The sequence below is a fragment of the Ranitomeya variabilis genome, chromosome 6 (assembly GCF_051348905.1).
Source record: "Ranitomeya variabilis isolate aRanVar5 chromosome 6, aRanVar5.hap1, whole genome shotgun sequence".
Taxonomy (NCBI): Eukaryota; Metazoa; Chordata; class Amphibia; order Anura; family Dendrobatidae; genus Ranitomeya; species Ranitomeya variabilis.
The window spans coordinates 267,020,405-267,037,548 of NC_135237.1; positions in this window are offsets into that span (position 1 = coordinate 267,020,405).

The window sequence follows — 17,144 nt, forward strand, 5'->3', positions numbered from 1 at the left end:
TGTTAGTTGTGCGGTAGGTTTAGCTCACAGTCAGCTCGAGTTCCCATCTTCCAAGAGCTAGTCCTTTTGTATGCTTTACTACGGTCTCTTGCCATTGAGAACCATGACAGTTTGGCCGGCCGAGGGTTAAAATAATTGGCAGAAGAAAGGAGAGAAAAGAAGTCTGCAGAGAGTTTTTTTTTTTTTTCCTGAGTTTGCTCATTAGTTGATTCACTAGCATCTCTGCTTACTACAGCCTTCGTCTCTCTCTCCTTCTAATCCTTGAATGGTTCTGATTTCACCTGATGAAAATGGATCCTCAGAGTTTAGCTACAGGTTTGAATAATCTCGCTATGAAGGTTCAAAGTTTACAGGATTTTGTAATTCATGCTCCTATATCTGAACCTAGAGTACCTTTGCCTGAATTTTTCTCCGGGGATAGATCTCGCTTCCAGAATTTCAAACATAATTGTAAATTATTTTTGTCTCTGAGATCTCGCTCCGCTGGAGATCCTGCACAGCAGGTCAGGATTGTAATTTCCTTGCTCCGGGGCGACCCTCAGGATTGGGCATTTGCTTTGGCACCAGGGGATCCTGCGTTGCTCAATGTGGATGCGTTTTTCCTGGCTTTGGGGTTGCTTTATGAGGAACCTCATTTAGAGATTCAGGCTGAAAAAGCCTTGATGGCCCTGTCTCAAGGGCAAGATGAGGCTGAAATATACTGCCAAAAATTTCGTAAGTGGTCTGTGCTTACTCAGTGGAATGAGTGCGCCCTGGCGGCGAATTTCAGAGAGGGTCTCTCTGATGCCATTAAAGATGTTATGGTGGGGTTCCCTGTGCCTGCAGGTCTGAATGAGTCCATGACAATGGCTATTCAGATTGATCGGCGTTTGCGGGAGCGCAAACCTGTGCACCATTTGGCGGTGTCTACTGAGAAGGCGCCAGAGATTATGCAATGTGATAGAATTCTGTCTAGAAGCGAACGACAGAATTTTAGGCGAAAAAATGGGTTATGCTTCTATTGTGGCGATTCAACTCATGTTATATCAGCATGCTCTAAACGTACTAAGAAGGTTGATAAGTCTGTTTCAACTGGTACTTTACAGTCCAAGTTTATTCTGTCTGTGACCCTGATTTGCTCTTTATCGTCTATTACCGCGGACGCCTATGTCGACTCTGGCGCCGCTTTGAGTCTTATGGATTGGTCCTTTGCCAAACGCTGTGGGTTTAATTTAGAGCCTCTGGAAGTTCCTATACCTCTGAAGGGTATTGACTCCACGCCATTGGCTAGTAATAAACCACAATACTGGACACAAGTAACTATGCGTATTAATCCGGATCACCAGGAGATTATTCGCTTCCTTGTGTTGTATAATCTACATGATGTGTTGGTGCTTGGATTGCCATGGCTGCAATCTCATAACCCAGTCCTCGACTGGAAAGCAATGTCTGTGTTAAGCTGGGGATGTCAGGGGACTCATGGGGACGTACCTTTGGTTTCCATTTCGTCATCTATTCCCTCTGAGATTCCGGAATTTTTATCTGATTATCGTGACGTTTTTGAGGAGCCTAAACTTGGTTCACTACCTCCGCACAGAGATTGCGATTGTACAATAGATCTGATTCCGGGCACTAAGTTTCCAAAGGGTCGTTTATTTAATCTATCTGTGCCTGAACATGCTGCTATGCGGGAATATATTAAGGAGTCCTTGGAAAAGGGACATATTCGTCCTTCGTCATCTCCCTTAGGAGCCGGTTTTTTCTTTGTATCTAAAAAGGATGGCTCTTTGAGGCCGTGTATTGATTATCGGCTTTTGAATAAAATCACGGTTAAATATCAGTATCCTTTGCCACTGCTTACTGATTTGTTTGCTCGAATAAAGGGGGCCAAGTGGTTCTCTAAGATTGATCTTCGTGGGGCGTATAATTTAGTGCGAATTAAGCAGGGGGATGAGTGGAAAACCGCATTTAATACGCCTGAGGGCCATTTTGAGTATTTAGTAATGCCTTTTGGTCTTTCAAATGCCCCTTCAGTCTTTCAGTCTTTTATGCATGACATTTTCCGTGAGTATTTGGATAAATTTATGATTGTGTATCTGGATGATATTTTGATTTTTTCGGACGACTGGGACTCTCATGTCCAACAGGTCAGGAGGGTTTTTCAGGTTTTGCGCTCTAATTCCTTGTGTGTAAAGGGTTCTAAGTGCGTTTTTGGGGTTCAAAAGATTTCGTTTTTGGGGTACATTTTTTCCCCCTCTTCCATTGAGATGGACCCTGTCAAGGTTCAGGCTATTTGTGATTGGACGCAACCCTCTTCTCTTAAGAGCCTTCAGAAGTTTTTGGGCTTTGCTAATTTTTATCGTCGATTTATAACTGGTTTTTCTGATGTTGCTAAACCATTGACTGATTTGACTAAGAAGGGTGCTGATGTTGCTGATTGGTCCCCTGCTGCTGTGGAGGCCTTTCGGGAGCTTAAGCGCCGCTTTTCTTCCGCCCCTGTATTGCGTCAGCCTGATGTTACTCTTCCTTTTCAGGTTGAGGTCGACGCTTCAGAAATCGGAGCTGGGGCGGTTTTGTCGCAGAAAAATTCCGACTGCTTCGTGATGAGACCTTGCGCGTTCTTTTCTCGTAAATTTTCGCCCGCTGAGCGAAATTATGATATTGGTAATCGGGAGCTCTTGGCTATGAAGTGGGCTTTTGAGGAGTGGCGTCATTGGCTTGAGGGGGCTAGACATCAGGTGGTGGTATTGACCGACCACAAGAATTTGATTTATCTTGAGTCTGCCAGGCGCCTGAATCCTAGACAGGCGCGCTGGTCGTTATTTTTCTCTCGGTTTAATTTTGTGGTTTCTTACCTACCGGGTTCTAAAAATGTGAAGGCGGATGCCCTTTCTAGGAGTTTTGAGCCTGATTCCCCTGGTAATTCTGAACCTACAGGTATCCTTAAGGATGGAGTGATATTATCTGCTGTTTCCCCAGACTTGCGACGGGTCTTGCAGGAGTTTCAGGCGGATAGACCTGATTGTTGCCCGCCTGGTAGAATGTTTGTTCCTGATGATTGGACCAGTAGAGTCATCTCGGAGGTCCATTCTTCTGCGTTAGCTGGTCATCCTGGAATCTTTGGTACCAGGGATTTGGTGGCTAGGTCCTTCTGGTGGCCTTCCCTGTCGCGAGATGTGCAAGGTTTTGTGCAGTCTTGTGATGTTTGTGCTCGGGCCAAGCCTTGTTGTTCTCGGGCTAGTGGATTGTTGTTATCTTTGCCTATTCCGAAGAGGCCTTGGACTCACATCTCCATGGATTTTATTTCTGATCTCCCTGTTTCTCAGAAGATGTCTGTCATCTGGGTGGTGTGTGACCGTTTCTCTAAGATGGTCCATTTGGTTCCCTTGCCTAAATTGCCTTCCTCATCCGAGCTGGTTCCTCTGTTTTTTCAAAATGTGGTTCGCTTGCATGGTATTCCGGAGAATATCGTGTCTGACAGGGGAACCCAATTTGTGTCTAGATTTTGGCGAGCGTTCTGTGCTAGGATGGGCATTGATTTGTCTTTTTCGTCTGCTTTCCATCCTCAGACTAATGGCCAGACCGAGCGAACTAATCAGACCTTGGAGACTTATTTGAGGTGTTTTGTGTCTGCGGATCAGGATGATTGGGTTGCCTTTTTGCCTTTGGCAGAGTTTGCCCTCAATAATCGGGCTAGTTCTGCCACCTTGGTTTCTCCTTTCTTCTGTAATTCGGGGTTTCATCCTCGTTTCTCTTCCGGTCAGGTGGAGTCTTCGGATTGTCCTGGAGTGGATGCTGTGGTGGAGAGGTTGCATCAGATTTGGGGGCATGTGGTGGACAATTTGAAGTTGTCCCAGGAGAAGACTCAGCATTTTGCCAACCGCTGTCGTCGTGTTGGTCCTCGTCTTTGTGTTGGGGACTTGGTGTGGTTGTCTTCTCGTTTTGTCCCTATGAAGGTTTCTTCTCCTAAGTTTAAGCCTCGGTTCATCGGCCCGTACAAGATATTGGAGATTCTTAACCCTGTGTCCTTTCGTTTGGACCTCCCTGCATCTTTTTCTATTCATAATGTCTTCCATCGGTCATTGTTGCGCAGGTATGAGGTACCGGTTGTGCCTTCCGTTGAGCCTCCTGCTCCGGTGTTGGTTGAGGGTGAGTTGGAGTACGTTGTCGAGAAGATCTTGGACTCCCGTGTTTCCAGACGGAGACTTCAGTATCTGGTCAAGTGGAAGGGCTACGGTCAGGAGGATAATTCTTGGGTGACAGCCTCTGATGTTCATGCCTCCGATTTGGTCCGTGCCTTTCATAGGGCTCATCCTGATCGCCCTGGTGGTTCTGGTGAGGGTTCGGTGCCCCCTCCTTGAGGGGGGGGTACTGTTGTGAGTTTGGTTTCTGGGCTCCCCCGGTGGTCACTGGTGGTACTGAACTTGTGTGCTTCATCGCCTCTGTTCACCTGTTTCCATCAGGATGTGGGAGTTGTCTATTTAGCCTTGCTCCTCAGTCATTTCTATGCCGGCCAACAATGTTACCAGAAGCCTTTCTGTTGCATGTTCCTGCTCCTAGACTACTATCAGCTAAGTTGGACTTGTAGTCCTAAGTTTGTTTTGCATTTTTGTTCCAGTTCTCTGTGTTTGAATATTTCTGAGGCTGGAAGCTCTTGTGAGCTGAAATTGCCACTCTGGTGTCATGAGTTGATATTAGAGTCTTAAAGTAATTTCAGGATGGTGTTTTGAAAGGGTTTTCAGCTGACTGTGTAGTTCCCTTTTCTGTCTTCCTACTATCTAGTAAGCGGACCTCAATTTGCTAAACCTATCTTCATACTTCGTGTGTCAATTTCCTCTAAAATCACCGACATTATATGTGGGGGCTACTGTCTGCCTTTTGGGGAAAATTTCTCTAGAGGTAAGCCAGGTCTGTATTTTCCTCTGCTAGGGTCAGTCAGTTCTCCGGCTGGCGCTGGGCGTCTAGGGATAAAACGTAGGCACGCTACCCGGCCACTGTTAGTTGTGCGGTAGGTTTAGCTCACAGTCAGCTCGAGTTCCCATCTTCCAAGAGCTAGTCCTTTTGTATGCTTTACTACGGTCTTTTGCCATTGAGAACCATGACAGACGGCGTTCAGTAGCGCGTGTTTTATTTGTCCCTCCACATACTTGTGCATGGCAGGGACAGCTTGCCTGCTGAAGTAAAAGCGGCTGGGCACATTGTACTTTGGGACTGCCAATGACATCAAGTCACGGAAGCTGTCAGTCTCCACCAGCCTGAATGACAGCATTTCCAGTGACAGAAGTTTGGCAATGCCTGCAGTCAGAGCCTGTGCTCGTGGGTGGTTTGACGAGAAAGGCCGCCTTTTCTCCCATGCCTGTACTACCGATGGCTGTAGACTGGGCTGGGAGTGTGTGGATGACTGGGAAAGTGGTGCTGCGGGTGGAATTACAGTGGGTCTCTGGACAACAGGGCCAGAGGTTCTTCCACGGCGATCCTGGGAGGAAGCCGAACCAGCTGCGTGTGAGCTGGAGGAAGAGGCAACACGAGATGAAGAAGTGGTAGCTGCCGCTGTTGGTTGGCCTAGCTCTTCAGTGTGTTTTTCTAACTCCGCCGCGTGTCTGTTGCGCACATGTTTCCACATGTTGGAGGTATTGAGGTTGCTGACATTTCGACCTCTTTTGACTTTGTGATGACACACCTTGCATTTGACATAGCAAATGTCATCTGCAACTGTGTCAAAAAAGGGCCAGACACTGCAAGTCTTGGGAGCGCCCTTTTTGGCTTTTGGAACAGACATGCTCCTAACGGGTGCCAAAGTGGAGGCTACAGGCTGCGCAGTCTTCCCCCTCCCTCTACCTCTTTGGCCTGTTCTAGGAATCTCTTCCTCGGAGCTGCTCCCACCACCTTCCTGTCCCTCACGCCACGATGGGTCAAGGACCTCATCATCTACACTACCCTCTGCCACCAACTGCTCCTCCTGGGTAGTCTCAGCAGCAGATCACGCACCAGAAAGTGGCACCTGAATGTCATCATCAGCGGATGCGGCCTGCGATGTGGTGACCGGAGGCACTGACCCACCCGCCTCTTCAGACTCAGAGAGAAAAAGCCGTTGGGCATCACTGCACGCTGCCTCTTCTTCCATTTCTCCAATGCTGCTTGGCTGGCCCCCTGTTTCCAAGCCAAGAGATTCAGAGAACAGAAGTAGAGACGGCTCCTGTCCTGGGCTCTCTGTCTGCCTGGCCAATTTGGCAGGTGGTGAAGAGACAGATGGCTGCTCTCCAGTGCTCTGTGTCTGAGAGGATGTGGCACTAATTGAAGTTGATGCGTTAGCTGCCATCCATCCGACAACGGCTTCAATTTGGTCTTCACGCAGCAGCGGTGTACGGCGCTCTGCGACAAAGCTGCGCATGAAGGACTGTTCCCTGGTGAAACTGGGTGCTGAGGAGTCACCGGTGCCCGCAGCAGGCACAGAATCCCCACGTCCTCTCCCTGCTCCACGCCCACGCCCACGTGCCTTACTCCCTGCCTTCTTCATCTTGGTTGACTGATAAAGATAAGCAGAAAAGTACTAACGGCTTTGTGTGCTTATTCCTGAACAGCTCCGAGTCCTAACAGGTATAGGAAACACTAATTTTCTAAAGTGTGGACTAGACTTTAATATGAGCTAATGTGGCCTACACAAACGTAAAGTGGTGTGTTTGGTGAACTTTATTATTTATTTATTTTTTGGGGGCTGAACTGACAACAGAGAGAGCTGCAGTCACACGGAGACCGTGCAGACAGCCGTAAACGGCGCTGCAAGGCCCAAAAAAACTCCTCTACTTTATCCTATGTAGTGTTTTTCCACAAGTTAGCTGGATACGGGTGGAAAGACACTAATAGGAATTTTTTGAAAAAATGTGCAGCAGCCTGCACTACTTAAAACAAAAGGAAAATTGATTTTACGGTATGACGCAGTGAAGAACCCTGAGCTGGATACAACCAGGCTATGGCTGCTCACAGACTACAGGGCGAGCTGCAGTCACACGGAGACCGTGCAGACAGCCGTAAACGGCGCTGCAAGGCCCAAAAAAACCTCCTCTACTTTATCCTATGTAGTGTTTTTCCACAAGTTAGCTGGATACGGGTGGAAAGACACTAATAGAAATTTTTTGAAAAAATGTGCAGCAGCCTGCACTACTTAAAACAAAAGGAAAATTGATTTTACGGTATGACGCAGTGAACAACCCTGAGCTGGATATAACCAGGCTATGGCTGCTCACAGACTACAGGGCGAGCTGCAGTCACACGGAGAACGTGCAGACAGCCGTAAACGGCGCTGCAAGGCCCAAAAAACCTCCTCTACTTTATCCTATGTAGTGTTTTTCCACAAGTTAGCTGGATACGGGTGGAAAGACACTAATATGAATTTTTTAAAAAAATGTGCAGCAGCCTGCACTACTTAAAACAAAAGGAAAATTGATTTTACGGTATGACGCAGTGAAGAACCCTGAGCTGGATACAACCAGGCTATGGCTGCTCACAGACTACAGGGCGAGCTGCAGTCACACGGAGACCGTGCAGACAGCCGTAAACGGCGCTGCAAGGCCCAAAAAACCTCCTCTACGTTATCCTATGTAGTGTTTTTCCACAAGTTAGCTGGATACGGGTGGAAAGACACTAATAGGAATTTTTTGAAAAAATGTGCAGCAGCCTGCACTACTTAAAACAAAAGGAAAATTGATTTTACGGTATGACGCAGTGAAGAACCCTGAGCTGGATACAACCAGGCTATGGCTGCTCACAGACTACAGGGCGAGCTGCAGTCACACGGAGACCGTGCAGACAGCCGTAAACGGCGCTGCAAGGCCCAAAAAACCTCCTCTACTTTATCCTATGTAGTGTTTTTCCACAAGTTAGCTGGATACGGGTGGAAAGACACTAATAGGAATGTTTTGAAAAAATGTGCAGCAGCCTGCACTACTTAAAACAAAAGAAAAATTGATTTTACGGTATGACGCAGTGAACAACCCTGAGCTGGATACAACCAGGCTATTGCTGCTCACAGACTACAGGGCGAGCTGCAGTCACACGGAGACCGTGCAGACAGCCGTAAACGGCGCTGCAAGGCCCAAAAAACCTCCTCTACTTTATCCTATGTAGTGTTTTTCCACAAGTTAGCTGGATACGGGTGGAAAGTCACTAATAGGAATTATTACAAAAAGTGAGCAGCAGACTACACTACTTGAAAAAAAAAAAAAAAAAGAACAGTATGAGTCAATGAACCACCCTCCCTGAACTGAGTACAACCAGCTATGGATGGCCTATGGCTGCACACAGACTAGAGAGTGGGCTGCACTCACACACACACACAGACCTTGCAGATCGCTGTGAAAACAGCGCTGCAAGGCAAAAGCAAGGTGATTAGTAGGTGAACACAGCGGTTGCTAAATTAGCCTTGGAAAAGCACAAAGAAGCAAATCGCTATCTCTAAACTGGCCCTCAGTCAGCAAACAGCGTCCTGTCACTAACTGAATTCACAGCAGAGTGAGCGAAAAATGGCGCCAGCGACTTTTAAACTGCATCATGACATCGTTTCAGCAGCCAATCACAGCCTTGCCAGTAGTTTCATGCCCTCCATGCTGAACAGGATGTGCCCACACTTGGAATCATTCTCATTGGCTGATTTCGTGCAAATTTGTGCAGTTTGAATCCTGGGAACTTCCGATTCCGGTATCCGATACGCGGCAAGCATCGGTTCTCGGTATCGGAATTCCGATACCGCTAAGTATCGGCCGATACCCGATACTTGCGGTATCGGAATGCTCAACACTAACCATAACCTAAAATAAAGTTTACACAAAATTAGAAACATTTGGTTGGCTTAAAGGGAATCTGTCACCCCATTTTTTGTATATAAACTGTGGCCACCGGCATCAGGGGATTGCCTACAGCATTCTGTAATGCTGTAGATAAGCCCCCGATGTAACCTGAAAGATGAAAAAAAAGAGGTTATATTATACTCACCCAGGGGCGGTCCCGCTGTGGTCTGGTCCCATGGGCGATGCGGTCCGGTCCGGTGCCTACCATCTTCATATGATGACGCCCTCTTATTGTCTTCCTGTCGCCGCTCTGGCGCAGGCATACTCTGCACTGTTGAGAGCAGAGCAAAGTACTGCATTGCGCAGGTGCTGGGCCTCTCTGACCTTTCCCTCCACCTGCGCACTGCAGTACTTTGCTCTGCCCTCAACAGGGCAAATCATTATGCCTGCCAGGAGCTGCGGCATAAGCAAGTAAGAGGACATCATCGTATGAAGATGGGAGGCCCTGGACTGCGACGCCCATCGGACCCGGACAGCACCAGGACCGCCCCTGGGTGAGTATAATCTAACCTCTTTTTCACATCTTTCAGGATACATCGGGGGCTTATCTACAGTATTCCAGAATGCATTACAGAATGCTATACATAAACTGCTGATGGCAGTGGCCGCAGCTTATAGGCGGAAAAGGGGGTGACATTCCCTTTAATAGCAATGTTGATTAGATTATATGTCAGGTTCAAAATGGTGTTTGAATTGTGCAAGAAAAATAGAAAGTGTTTTGAAACGAAAACTTGTCGCTAACAATTACAAATATTGAAAAAAGATATTACAACACATGTATATGGATGACAGTATGAAACGTGTATTATATGTAGACCATAAGCTGTTTTCAATTTATTTTCGGGACAAGGAATGGTGATACTCCCATTAACATTATGAACAGAATAAGCATTTAATGGGTGAGGCCAGTTTCACACTGGCGTGTGGGATACGAGAATCTGTCCCAACTCTCCCTTACCAACACCTGGCGCTACCCACGCCACTCAGGCCCGTAGTGTGCGGCTGCATAAAAATACATGCAGATGCACGCTCTTGTCCTATGTGTTGATGCAGGAGACTCCTGAGAGATGGCCTCACCCATTAAATGCTTATTCTATTCATAATGGTCATGGGAGTATCACCATTCCTTGTCCCTTTAACAAAAAAGGTTTTACAGCTTATGCTATACATATAATACACGTTTCATACTGTCACACATATACTGTACATGTGTCGTAATATATGTTTTGTAAACCTTGAAAATTTTACGTATTTAGTAACAATAAGTTTTGTTTTATTTATGTTGCAAGAGGAAAGTCTGTCAAGTGTTCCATGGTCCTGGGTGACTATACTGGTAATCTTGTCTCTTTGGCAGTACCTACTAATGAGCTATGGCCAACTGTGCCTTCATGTGTCTGGGCTCACCATGCATTTTTGTAAAAATTAAATGCAACATTTTTTACATTTCTAGTGACACGTTTTTTGCCTTGGGTGACTTTTCACATTCTGAATTGTCTTGCTGTTATTTTACCTTATTTTTGTATGTGCTAGTTTAGCAAGTTTAGACCTGGTTGTCTATTTTCACAACTTTACACCCATTTTCGCATTTGTTTTATATCACTTTTCCGAGTGGGTGTTAGTTTGTGGGTGGGTCATGATTAATGTTGCCACCCTGGCATTTAGTATACAGCTTTGACTTCAGATATGTTATTTTCTTGTTTGAAAAATGTTCTTACGAAAAGTATGTATAATTGATTTTTTGAATTGTATATTTTACAAAAATAAATTTGTTTCTAAATTAGTGATGTAGGCTACAGATTAATTGCATAACCTGTCTAAAATGTGCCTCAGTGTATTTAATCACTTTGATTTGTGATTCTTAAGTTAGTAAAGTTATGTTTGCCACAACTTCATCATATCGGCACGGCACTCTTGCGTGTGTGATGTGAGAAACTCACAGAAGTCTCTTGCATCAACAGTCGGCGCTGCCGCCGGCACTCGGGACAGGAGCGTGCGGCTGGACAGAAATACATGCAGCCACACACTGAGCGCACAGTGGCAGCGGAGGTGCCGGGTGTTGATGTGACAGAATCCAAACCAGCCTACATTGCTATGACGGTCTGGAAAATTTCCCCAAACTTTGGGTAAGTAAAATAAAAGGGAAAGAAATTTAAAACCACAACATGGACTTTCTAACTTAAAAACATATTACATTAGCAAAAATGTATATGATTGAGAAAGGTTCACAGGTGAAAAACTTGTTCAATGCTTTAGCAATTTAACAAATGTTTAATTGTCTCGAGCCTAAATTTTTAAAATGGTATACCTATAGGTACCATTATCGGTCATGTTTCAAAATTAGGATATTGTAAAAAGGGTCAACTATTTCTTACATATGACTCTTAACACCCACCATTTTTCAAAATATAATATAGAGAGAGAGTCATAGTCCTGTCAATTTTTGGGAACGTTTACCAAAGATAACAAAACCACATAGTGTTTCAAAGATTTAATTTGACATAACATAACAGGACAAGTATACCATATAAATAAAAAATAGGATCATTCTTTATTTTGTTCATGACGACTTATGTCCGTGATGCCCATGACTGTGGAGTTGTAAAGGCAAATGACCAACTCATAAATTAGCATGACACAGACTCCAACTACTACTCAGAATAAGCCACAATGGTCACCGACTCCGACTACATCAGTCAAAATCCGACTACAGAGCCCTGGTAATGTCTCCTGCCAAGTGGATGCTTGCTGTTGAGGCTGCACACCACCAACACAGGAGTATTGCCCTGGCACGGCACCCTCGGAACTCATGAAATAGTCAGCAAAGGTTTCTCGAACACGCAAACCACTCATGTTGGGACCTGCAGGACCCCAGCTGATTGCTGTATCAAAAGGTTCATACAGTGTCTCCACATCTACTTCAGGACTGTAGTCCCTAACATAATTGTGAAGAACACAGCAAGCTTTCACAACAGAATCAACTGTCCTAATATCCAACTGTATGGCAGTGTTTAAGATCCTCCACTGACTAACCATGATTCCGAAGGTGCATTCCACAACTCTTCGTGCCCGGCTCAGCCTAAAGTTAAAAATCCTCTTCTGGGCATTCAGTCCCCTTCGTGGATATGGGCGCAGCAGGTTTGTCATAAGTGGAAACGCCTCATCCGATACCATCACAAAAGGGACTGGATGTGTGGTCTCTGGAAGAGGTTGAGGGGCTGGGAGCGTAATGCCATCTCGGAGAATTTGCAGTCCAATCTGAGAAGTTCTCAACACCCGGGAGTCCCCCGTTCTGCCATAGGCACCAACATCGATGACCACAAACTTCTAATGTGCGTCAACCACCGCCATCAGGATCACAGAGAAATATTTTTTATAATTGTAGAAGACAGATCCGGACCGTAGTGGCTGAATCACTCTTACATGCTTTCCATCAACTGCACCTATGCAGTTCGGGAAGTTGGCAACAGTGTGAAAGCCTGCTGCGACCTGATGCCAAGTCTCCTCGGTTGGGGAAGGCATCACTATGGGCTGCAATTTCTGCCAGATAACATCGCATGTGCGTCTAACAATTTTAGAAATGGTTGACTTTCCAACTCTAAATTGAAGATGCAGGGATGCAAAGCTCTCTCCTGTGACCAAAAAGCTGAAACGACACAAAAAAAAGGGTAAATTAGTAACCATTAATATCAGAACTGATTGCTAGCATCGGCAAGGTGGTATTAGTATGGCTTCTTATTGGAAAACTAATAAAGCTAGGCTGACATCACATGACCGCTGCAAACAATCACAGGGTGCATTGTTGTTGTGTGGACTGCAATGGTGAGACTAAAATGTAGTAAAAATATTTTAAAAAGTTACCGCAAGGTGATGAGCAGCCTTTCCTCAACACAGATAGCCTGCCTCATCACTGTGTCTCGAAGGGTTAAATGTGGACGAAGAATTTGTAACAAATCATCAAAGCAATTGATGGAAAGCCGGCAAAATGACTTAAACTTTTCTGGATATCTGCATAACAATGTGAAAATAACATAAATTAAAAATTAATAATTGTGGGCAAAACCCCACCAAGAAAATACAGACCTGCGCAAATCACGGTACAGATTGATAAAGTGACCCTTTTCGGCACGCTCCTCAAGGAGGGGGTGAACCCAGAATCGGTGCCTTCGTCGTGGTAGTTGCTGCTTCAAAAAAGAAAAATATATATATATGGTAAGACTAAAATGTCCCCATAAGAAAATAAAAAAACACACGCTATAGTACATCCAATGGCAGTACCCCCGCTTTGATGTCTGCTCCGGCGGGGACCCAGCATCAAATCCAGGACATGTCCAATGTTTTCATCATTTGCCATGTTCCCGCAATCAGCGCAAGTGTAATCACGAGCCACCCGCACCTATTCACTAGTAAAATGCCACTGACAAAAGCTGACTGGTGTCAACTAAATGGCGCTTCCAGCAGACGGGCAGCAAATACACGTACCACTGACCACCGTCACCTGATGGGGGGTCATCAGTGCTTTGACATAAAACCCAGAGGTCTCCTTGTAAACATGTTGTACACGCTCATAGCAATGCCATGTTAAAAGCAATGATGTCATTAAGGCCAACTGTCCCTCACATGGCCATATTCAAAAGAACAAATAAATGTTTGCTCTTGAAAGAAGTGGAGCGAAAACAGAAAAATGAAAAAATATACACAGTCATTATGGGGTTAATATATTAGTCATTAAAGGGGTTAATATATACTTACCGTTTGTAGCATATTCAGCCTCATAATAAGAATTATCAAGTAGATAATTCTGATTCTTTGGTTTGGCAATAAAACTAGAGGCATTGCTGCCAAATATGTATTGGCAAACAGGGAAGCCCTTTTTTAAACCTTCCCAGAAGGCACCTTTCACTAAGCTTTATTGCAACTTACAAAAAAACGCTGGCAATGGGAAAATGAGTAAAAAACGCATGCGGAAAAAACACATCAAAAACGCATCAAAAAACGCATCAAAAACGCATCAAAAAACGCATCAAAAACGCAGGTGACCTGCCAGTCACGTCAGGTGCATTTTTGGTCAGGATTTTAGCTGCATAAAATCCTGACCAAAGCCTGAAGCAATCCTGAACGTGGACACATACCCTTACTAAGTTAAAACATTAGTATAGTTGTTTCTAAATGATTATGAACATGGTATTTTTTCTTGCATTATTTGAAGTCTGCAAGCAATGCATTTTTTTATTTTGACCATTTCTCATTTTCAGAAAATAAATACAAAATGTATTGCTTGAAACTTCGGAGACATGTTGTCAGTAGTTTATAGGTATATTTTTGAGTAAAATGTAAATTGTTCTTTTATTCTATAAAGAGAAAAATCAGACAAACTGAAAATTTTGCAGTGGTCTCTTAATTTTTGCCAGAGCTGTATATTCATTTTCATGACTCAAGTCATTGATCTTTACACTGAAGATCTTTCTTAAAGGGAATGTGTGAGTAGGATTAACCCCCTTAAGCTGCCTATATGGGCATTCAGGTAATAGAAAGCTGTCTAAAATTAGATTAAAGACAAAAATGACACACACTGGCGCTTGCTAGTCTGTATAAAATGATACCTTGATATCTGTGGTCCGATATCTAATTGCAGAGACATATATGCTTTTCCTGTATGCAAATGAGCTGATCAGAACACTGATAATAGGGTATAATTTTACTCAACTTTCTATTACCTACATGCCCAGATAGATGGCTTTGGAGGGTTGACCCCATTTTGGAGATTATTGTCACACTGCAGAATAAATTTTGAGTTAATTGGATGCCTCTGATGATATTGAATGATATTGCATGATTATTGTATTCACAGAGCTGAATTTTGGCCAAATTTCTGGAGAATTTGAGTAGAATTCAGTTCCACTCTGATAAATTTGCCCCTATGTAGTTATTGTCAATCCCCGACTTATGAATAGTGTTGAGCGATACCGTCCGATACTTGAAAGTATCGGTATCGGAAAGTATCGGCCGATACCGGCAAAGTATCGGATCTAATCCGATACCGATACCCGATACCAATACAAGTCAATGGGACTCAAGTATCGGACGGTATTCCTGATGGTTCCCAGGGTCTGAAGGAGAGGAAACTCTCCTTCAGGCCCTGGAATCCATATTAATGTGTAAAAGAAAGAATTAAAATAAAAAATATTGCTATACTCACCTCTCCGACGCAGCCTGGACCTCACCGAGGGAACCGGCAGCGTTGTTTGCTTAAAATTCGCTTGCTTTTAAAATGCTCGCATGTCGAGCCTCCCGTGATGTCACGGCTTGTGATTGGTCGCGTCGCCCATGTGACCACGACGCGACCAATCATAAGCCAGAACGTAATTTTAAAATCCTGAATCCTGAAGGACCTGAAATTACGTCACGGCTTGCTGTGATTGGTCGCGTCGCGGCCACATGGGCGGCACGCGACCAATCACAAGCCGGGACTTCACGTAAGGAAGTAAACGCGCAAATTTTAAGCAAACAACGCTGCCGGTTCCCTCGGTGAGGTCCAGGCTGCGTCGGAGAGGTGAGTATAGCAATATTTTTTATTTTAATTCTCTCTTTTACACATTTTTACATTAATGTTGTTTCGATACCGATACCCGATACCACAAAAGTATCGGATCTCGGTATCGGAATTCCGATACCCGCAAGTATCGGCCGATACCCGATACTTGCGGTATCGGAATGCTCAACACTACTTATGAACATTCAACTTATATATGACTTCTAGTTATTAACTTCGGATGTTAAAATAAAAACTAATCCTCACCTCACCATTGACCCCTCTGTCTTCTGTCTGGTTATTTTCGACTGTAACGTGTGCCTCATCTCTGACCTCTTCCTATAAAGAAAGACTTCTGACAGATTCAGGCCGGAACAATCTTATTACACAAAGTGAACTCCAAGGCATGAACGTGGCTGGAAGTCCAGGTCTATAGTAAATGCCCGAGGTATATCACAGGACCGTGGAAAGAAGAGGACAAGTTTGTGGTCAGTGAGCTGCAGAACAGTCAGCAGCGAGGTATTTTGTTTTTTTCTGGGCATTTTGCCACGTAGATATATAACCGGGTTACAAACAAAGCTAAAGAACACATTTGGTTCTTAACTTGTGGCATCATGTACCTGTACTAGTAGAGATGAGTTTATAAACTGCCCCAGATGGTAGTCATGTGAGTTGGCACCCCTCTCCACACCAGGGCCAGTTGCATGAAATTGAGTGTTGTGAAAGTGCCTGAGCGACATTGTCCTTGGAGCTGCTACCTCCATCATTGTTTTCAATGCACTTAATGCAATCCCGCTTTCTATTAGCTTTTCGATCAATGAGCCAGACCAGTCCTTATAAATAAAGTCCATTTTATACATAGTCACACTGTTAAGTGGGGGATAATAGATTATTCATTCTCCTTCTCCATCTTCCACACAATACACCAGCTTTTTTTTTTACCAGAATTACAGTTTGCATTTTGTTCGATGCAACAGATTCCACAGGGGGCATGTGGAAAAGTTGGAATTGCCCATGTTTTCTTAGACGTAGATAACAAGTAATGGTAAACTGACTAAACAAAGAACTATTCTGAACTGGTGCATACCAAAAAACAATCAACATAGCAAAAAGAGAAATGGTTGCACTCATTTGTACTAAAGCGAGGGAATGTGTGCTGCATGAAATGTGAATAGCTTAATGGCTTGTGAAATCTATGAAAAAACACATTAGATGCTTAGTTGTTAGATGTTCAGTCAGTTTACCATTACTTGTTATGTACCATTTTTTCTAACTTGAACACCCCGTCCTTCACCATGCTGTGATTTTAATGACATCCAAACACATTTGGTTCCGACCTTCCTATAAATACAGGCTGTACCAGGACTTTAGCCAGAGGTAAGTGTTCACACTAGGCAGTTAGGTCAGGGACCCATCCGATCCATGAGATTACCTTGACATTGGTGGAGGGGCTCACATTTTTTGGCTAAATTTTGTGCTAAGCATCTCATGTGTTTTTTCATAGATTTCACAAGCCATTATGTTATTCACATTTCATGCAACACACATTCCCTTGCTTTAGTACAAATGAGTGCAATCATTTCTCTTTTTGCTATGTTGATTGTTTTTTGGTATGCACCAGTTCAGACAAGTTCTTTGTTCACTCTGTGTACCATTACTTGTTATGTACCATTTTTTCTGACTTGATCACCCAGCCCTTCACCATGCTGTGATTTTAATGACATCCAAACACATTGGGTTCCAACCTATTATGATCCCAAGTAGTGGAGGATCACAAATAGATCAGCAAGTGA